The following is an 8,468-nucleotide window of genomic DNA, read 5'->3' on the forward strand; positions in this document are numbered from 1 at the left end:
CCCCCCCCCCCCCCATCAACAGTCCTACCCCCCCACGGCACAGGCCCCAAAGCCCACCAATGCACCGAAGGCCCCAAGGCCAGGGCCGACCCCGGCAACATACCTGTCAAGGCCCGAGATCCCCAGACCAAGCCGGGAACCCCGCCCAGGAGCGATACCACCCCAGAACCCGCGCCCGCGTCCACCCCAGACCCACCCAGGGACAGCCAGGTCACCAGGCCAGTAACCCATGTCCGCCGGTACAGACCGCCCAGAAGCCCGCATGCAGCCAGCACAGGCCATCACCCAGAACCACCAGAGCCACCTCCCCAGTCGGGCGCCACCGCTCCAGGCCCATGACCCCCCCCCACGTCCCCAGCCCCGACACCCCACCCACACCCACCACCATGCCCCACGGGACAGAATCAAAGGGGGACCACCCACCTCCACTACGTGTTGGAGCCGATTAAAGAAGTCCAGAGAGAATAGTCCGATGTGGGGGTACAGGCTGTCTCAAGACTTATGTAATCTAACAGAAGGTCTTTATACTGTTTAATACTAAGTGTATTTTTATTTTTCCAATTCATGAGTATAGTTTTTTTTGCTATACATAGGGCAGTGAGAATAATATGAATTGATTTTGTCTCCAAGGTGACATAATCTAAGTGGCCCAATAAGCAAACTGACGGAGAGAGTGGAATATTACATCTCAGACACTTTGATAAGTCTTCACATATCCGGCACCAAAACCTCTGAACAGGTGGACAGAACCAAAATGCGTGGATGTAATTGTCCGGAATATTGTCTGTACACTGTGAGCAAATATTAGATGATGCGAAACCCATCTTGAACATCCGTTGACCTGTATAGTGTACTCTATGAAGGATTTTGTATTGTATTAGTTGTAAATTTGAGTTTTTAGTCATCTTAAAAGTTCTCAGACAGATCTGCGACCAAAAGTTTTGGTCAAAATTAACTGACAAATCTGTCTCCCATTTTACAATGGGAAGAGATATAGATTCATCTATTTTACTGAGTTTCTGATAAACCTTAGATAGTAATTTGGGAGGGTTAAGATTAAGGAATTCTAATACACTTGTTGACATTTCAATCCTAGTGTTATTAAGGTTAAATTTATTTTTGGTTATAGATTTAATTTGTTGATATTCTAAAAATTTATTCTTATCAATCCCATATTGTGTAATTAATCTGTTAAATGGGATGTAGTCCACCTCTTCATATATATGTTCCAAATATTCAATTCCTTTACACCTCCAACCTGGGAAGTTTATCATCTTATTCTGTTGTAGGATGTCAGGGTTGTTCCAGATGGGTGTACGTTTACATGGGATTAGTGAAGACTCTGTCATTTTAAGAAACTCCCACCAAGCTGTCAGAGAGGAGCTGATATTGATGTTTTTAAAGCATTCCTGTCGTTTTATGTTTGAGCTAATGAATGGAAGGTCTGAGATCATTATATTATTGCAAAGTGTCTGTTCTACGTCTAGCCAGGGTTCATCAAGGGGTGTGTGTTTTATCCATTTTGAGATGTATTCTAGCCTGTTGGCTAGAAAATAATAATAAAAGTTGGGTAATTCTAGTCCTCCTTTATCTTTGAATTTCTGTAGTGTTTTTAATCTAATACGAGGGCGTTTATCTTTCCACAGAAATTTAGAAATAGAGGAGTCCAGGGATCTAAACCAGTCAGATGATGATTTGGGATCATTGAGAATAAATAATTTATTCTAGGCAAAACCATCATTTTTATTGATGCGATCCTTCCCATGAGAGATATGGGTAAAGATTTCCATCTAGCCAGATCATCCTCAATTTTCTTTAAAAGTGGGGTGTGGTTTAGTTTTGTTAAATCTGCTAATTTAGGCGAAACTTTGATACCCAAATAGGTAATATTCCCCGATTGCAGTTGTGTAGTAAGTGAATTGTTGAAAGAGCAATTAATTGGTAGAACTGTGGATTTTAGCCAGTTTATAGAGTAATCCGAAACTTTTGAGAAGGAGTTTATCAGTCCAATAACCTGAGAGATGGAGGTTTGTGAATGCCAGAGGAAGAGCAGCACATCATCAGCATATAGACTGATTTTGTGCTCTCGGTTCTTGCATTTTATGCCTTTAATATCTGTAGTTTGCCTGATTGCTGCGGCTAGCGGTTCGATGAAAATAGCAAACAGTGAGGGGGAGAGTGGACATCCCTGCCTGGTTCCCCTTTGCAGAGCAAAACTAGCAGATATTTGATTGTTTGTCCTAATGCATGCTGATGGGGAAGTGTATAATATTTGTAACCAATTTATGAAATAATTTCCAAAACCAAATTTATGTAAGGCTGCAAATAAAAATTTCCAGTTAACTCTATCGAAGGCTTTTTCTGCATCTAGAGAGAATATTGCAGTTTCAATATTTTTACTGTAAGAATAATCTATTAAATTAAATAATCTGCGTGAATTTGTGGATGAATGTCTCCCTTTTATAAAACCAGTTTGGTCTGGATGTATTATTAGAGGAGTTACCTTTTCTAATCTTTTTGAGAGGGCTTTACAAATTATTTTAAGATCAACGTTGATAAGAGATATTGGACGATAACTGGTAGGTAATACAGGATCTTTGCCTGGTTTTAACAGGAGACTAATGTTGGCAGAATTTATATTTTTTGGAAGACTGTTACTTTTCTCAGTTTCTTGTAGCATTTTGTGAAATAGTGGAGCCAGGATATTCCAGAATTCTTTATAGAACTCTGCTGGGAATCCATCTGGACCTGGAGCCTTTTTATTGGACATGCTTTTGAGGGCTTCCTGAAGTTCCACTGTTGTCAGTGGTGAATCCAGCTCCATTGTTTGACTTTCTGATAGTTTAGGAAGTGTTATTTTATCCAGGAATTCATTAATTTCATTATCTGATGGGTTTATCTGGGGCGAATACAATTCTTTATAAAAATCTCTGAAAATGCTGTTAATTCTTTCAGGATCGTAAACTGTATTCCCAGTCGAGTCTTTAACACCAACTATAGTTGTTTTTTCCTTATTTATTTTGAGCTGTTTAGCTAGAAAGCTACCTGACTTATTGCTCTGTTCAAAATTTTCGATTCTAAGTCGTTGTATTAAGAATTGAGTTTTTTTGTTAATACATTCTTTTAATTCCAATTTTGCTTTACACATTTTATCCATCATTTCTTCATCTTGAGAGGCTTCTAACGATTTAATGGTTTCTTCTAGTTCCTGAATATGTTTATTTTCTTTTTTCTTCTTTTGTGATGAGAATGAAATTATTTTACCTCTCATTACAGCTTTACCTGCCTCCCAGAGAACAGATGCTGAAGTTCCAGGCACGTCATTATACTCCAGATATGAAGCCCACTCTTCTGTAAAATATTTGATAAAATCTACGTCTTCAAGCAGTGATGTATTAAATCTCCAGTTTATACTTTTAGGTCATACGTTGAACAGCCCTGCTTTAAACCAAGCTGTTGTTCCTTTTAATAAAGCCATGGAGTGATATCCCGTTCCCTGAACAGCTGACCGTTAACATAAAGTTTATCTACTGCCACTGTAGCCCTGGCGCCCTCAGACATGAATTTTTTCCTGATTGTAAATAAAACTTGCCTCCGGTCGAGTATTTCTTTAGGAAACTGATCATTAACACTGAAATCTTTTCCATGCAGCTCTCTGCCCTGACTTCTCACCTGCTCTTTCTGTTTATAATGCTCAAATTTAGCTATAATTGGGCGAGGTCGCTTGTTATCGGGCCTCTTACCTCCGAGCCGGTGAACACGATGGAAAGTGAACTTTTTTACGGTCTCACTTGGGAGTTTCAGCTCACGTTGGATAAACTCACGGATCGTCGCTTCTGCGTCCTCCTCTCCTCGTTCAGGGATCCCAGAGAAGACAAGATTATCCCGCATACTCCGAGCTTGAAGGTCCAGGATGGACTCTTTCATTTTTCTGTTTTCTCCGGATATCTGCGTCATCCTCTCTGTGAGATCTTTAACATCTCCCCTCAGAGATTGGTTTTCTGCAGCTAGCGACGCCACCTGAGCTTGGCTGAACTCCAGAGATTCCCTCAACGCTTGAAATTCTTTGTGGAGAGCTTCAACGAGAGCCAGTCGGGCATCTAAACTTGATAACTTTTTGTCGATGGACTCCAGAACATCGGTGAAGCTTTTCTCAGGAGACGTGGACGTGCCGCTTGAGCTCTCCGAACGCGTGCGCTTGGATGTTGGAGTAGCGGTGGGCACGGTGTTCTGAGGTTTACCCATCACTATATTCTCAAAGCACGCGTCCAGGTAGCTCTCAAGACTGTCCAACGTCTCCTCGTCCAGTTTGTTTTATTGAAACAAAAAAGCACAGGTTAGTAATAACAAAAATTTTATGAAAAATATTAATGTATTCGATTGTTTTACCTGAGTTTAATTTATTTTAATTTAATTTGTTTGGTTTACCTGAATTTTGTCATTTACTTACGCTGCACAGCTCCTACGTGATCTCAGCCGCTCATCACCAGGTGACACACTGAAAATCTTCCTGAAATGAAAGGCATGGTCCTATCTCGTTTCAGGTCAACAGGGGCCAACAACGTGATCTGGAATAAAAATAATTATTATAATTGTTGAGGTCTTCAAAACTATGTTAACCAACCTTCAAACACTTAGCTCAAAAACTGCCTCAATCTGAGATCTTTCATTGGAAGGAAGACAGAGTCATAAAACACAGCCTGAGAAGTGGTTCTGAATTCAGACAAATATTTATTTTACCTTCACAGTGCTGGAAAGGGAGATGTCTTACATGCACCTTACATCCATCAAACACGTCTAAGTTACAAATGTCTTTGCTTCATTTAAATACAGCGTTATCAGTTACATTGGGATTTTCTTATCGTGATGTTGTTCTCTGGGTCAGTCGATGCTCCTGGGTGTGGTCTGGCATGGTCTCATTTTTTCGCCCACTGCCCCAGCTGACAGTGGTCTGTTCCAGCAAAATAGCAACAGCCTCTGGTTCTCTTGTACAAGGAGTTACGCACATCATGAACTTCTATGACGTACATCATGATTTTGCAGTTTTTACCATACACAGAGAAATATTTCATGTCAGAGCATAGCAAAAAAAGATGACACTATACAACATTTCCCCCATTTGGTCCCTCCAAAGGGACCACCTCTTTGGCTACAAACATCTGTCCTTGACGAGTGCCCAGAACTTGTGCTGGAAAAATCCCCAGGGCAACGATATAGTGGTGCGGGATAAAAACAGCACAACGCCTCACGCCCCTTGTGACGACGACCAAGATGGCGTTCCAGTGCACTCTCACAATCATCCTTACCCTGTGTCACAAGTTTAACAAAATTGCTGTCTAAATGATATAACATTAGCAATCAAATGAGCCATTAATAAGATAAATATAGTACAACTTAGTGAAAAAACGCAATGCAATGTCTAAAAATGTAATTCTCTGTCAGTTGGTTACAAAACGCACAGTGGATGCCTGTATTTTAAAAGGACCACAACTTGTTGGCCTTCGTCTGTAACAATGACTATTGTTTTGCTTTCCGATAAGCAAAGGTAACCACTGGAATTAGCGATAAGCACCTTTGCTTGCAGCCTCTCCTCCAAGGGGTCCGGAAACTAACTTCAGCGCCGTGGTATTACCTGCAGCTGTCTAAAGTAGCCTCATTAAGGCTGCGACGAGGTGATTCATCCAGAATATTAACGACCTTAAATCCGTGAGACACACCCTGATCTCACTCTGTTACCTCGAACCTCCAAGCAGCAGGGATGGGTCTTCTGGTCCAGAGAAACTCACGTTGTGGCCGCTCACCTCTTACTTTAGCGTTGCAATTGTTAACTGTTCTGGTAATCTTTAGGGCCCTGGAAATGGGCACAAGGGTGTTGTCACTCAATTAGCTAATGAACCTTTCAAAACCTCCTCTATTGATGTTGTTAAGTGAACCAAGCATTACCATGTTTTTGTTCAACAAGGGTGAAATAATAGTCCAGATTTATACGTTTTGCTTTGCTTTAATCAACAATTTTCGCAGGGGTACAGCAACAGGCACAATTTTATAATGATTAATTTTCATGATTACACAGGATACACTTTCTTCACTAAAATAAGGTAATGGAATCTTCCTGATGACTTCTAATCCCCAAGAGCCCTTGGGGATTTTGTGAACACTACCTTCACTCAGATCTTTCACACATCAAGCCAAAAGAGGTTCTCTCTCAACTCTGTTGTGGAATAATATTTTGTTCCTTTTTGAATCTGACTCCCAATTCTTATTTTATTTTGAAATTGACCCACTTCCTGTTTTACTTTGAAGAGGCTCCCACAGATTGATTTCATTTCCTGTTTACATAATGTAACACGATGTAAACCACTTCTGATTGGATTGGATACTGGCCAATCATCGCAGGCAGACTCAGAGCGTGCTGAAAAGTTAGTTTTGCTGTGTAAGGAACGCCCTTTTTCTTTAAACAAAGAAAAAGTGTAGTTTCTCCTCGAGGGAGTGGGCAGACGGAGGAGAAGCGAGGAGAGCAGCCAGCGGCCAGTTTTGGAGCAGAAAGACAACTTCAAGGTTGTATTGTACAGTTTAATGGATGCATCCAGTTTTTAATATGTTAAAATAACGATTGCATTTAACTAATCCACTGTTTATACTTGTGAATCTATGACTTCTGAGTTTCTTTACTTATTAAATATTCATAAACTTGAAGGTGCGTTTGTCGTATCTGATGTGCATGATTTGGCTGACCCCTGCAGGATTGAAGCGGTAACTACAGACTCGGGTGGAAAATAAGATAAAACACAACAAATTCCTCGTGAACCAGAAGCACCTCCGAGCAAAACCCACTAGTACCCAGTTTAATACTCTTGAATTTATCCTGTATGCTAAATTTCTAATCTGATGAATTAATTTATTTAGACCAGAAGGACAGGGTAGTCCGCTTACCATGATTCTGAGGTGACCCTCAGAGAATCTTTGTGGTGGCAAACGGCATATTTCCCGTTTTCTAGGAGAGAAATACGGGCCAACCCAAACCAGAAGCAGCTTATGCCAATTTTGAAGAAATCAGAGCTTTGGATGAGCGCAGGCCAAGCTTTTCTTAGAAATAGGACTCCTCTCCGGTCTGTTGTGGCAAGTGACGACCTAATTCCAATCCCATTTCAGTGAGAAGAGAAGTAAATCCCCAGCCTTGTCCCAAACCGATAAAATCCAACTTCTTTCGGGCATCTCTGATCCTCTGACTGCTCTCTGCTTGTAGTTCCTTCTGCTCGACTCTTCAACTCAGCTTTGACCAAGTTTCATCAGTTCAGTCTGTATTTAAAGACCTCTTTTCCCTCCTCCTCTTAAGGAGGGGTTGGAGGCTCTTTTTGGAAAATTACATCATCTTTTTTCTAGTAACTTGTCTGTTGTTTTGCACCTCAACCGGTTCAGACCAGTTTTCAGGTACTTTCCAGAACTTGAGGAAAACAAGCTGGTTCCTGTTATTTGTTCAGACGTGCGTCACCACGAGATGAGTTGAGTTGAACCTCATGACCTTTTGTTTTGTTACCATAGCTTCTTCAATTACCCATGTTTTCACTAACAGTTCAAAGTAACTCGTAAAACTTTTACAAAGGTTATATATTGATTATTATTCACATTGATTATTATTCTTAGCTTGTCTTTCATGCATCCATAGCTGACTTCTGTTCTCTTTTCTTCTGCTTCTGCTCAAGACATGTTCAGACTTGCCTCATAGTTACATCAGATGCAAGACATGTTCAGACTTGCCTCATAGTTACATCAGATGGTTACCTTAGGCCTCGGTTCTTGTTCTTTTCACTTCAACACTTTCTCAAGTAAATCACACAATCATACAATGGATTATACAATCCTTATAAATCAATACATTTCATTAGTTGATTACTTGTTGATTATTAGTAAAACAGTAAAACACTTTTGATTACACATTATTGTATTTAGCTTGAGTTAAAGCAGGAGTTCAGTCCTTCTGTTTTCAGCTGCTGATGAGAACTTTGATCAGACTTCACCTTCATTAAAGCTGGCTGTCTGTTATTTCATCATTCAGACACCAGGTTTATTGACACTATGAATTGGTTGGACAATTAAGGTCCATCTCATAGAGGCATCGTTCCGTCACGTTTTCACAGACTGAAAGAGAGAGAGAGAGAGAGAGAGAGAGAGAGTTTCAGTAAAAGTTAAGATGTGACCACATGCATTTATCTACGTTTCCTATTGTTAGCAGTATGATAACATATCCAAACCAATACTCAACAGTAATTTGGGAGTAGGGGAAGCAAAGTAACACATGTAATTATAATATGTATAAGAATCAACTTAAAGCAAAGAAAAATGTTGTAAAACACATGTTAGGATACAGGTGTCATGAACCAGAGGCCGGATCGCAAACAACAACAACAACCACTGAGAGGGTGTTGATTTTCGTCTTCGCTCCGCCCGAGTTCGTTGTTATGGCTTGT

Source organism: Nematolebias whitei, chromosome 17 (genome assembly GCF_014905685.2).
Source record: "Nematolebias whitei isolate Nwh7 chromosome 17, NemWhi1, whole genome shotgun sequence".
NCBI classification, from domain to species: Eukaryota; Metazoa; Chordata; class Actinopteri; order Cyprinodontiformes; family Rivulidae; genus Nematolebias; species Nematolebias whitei.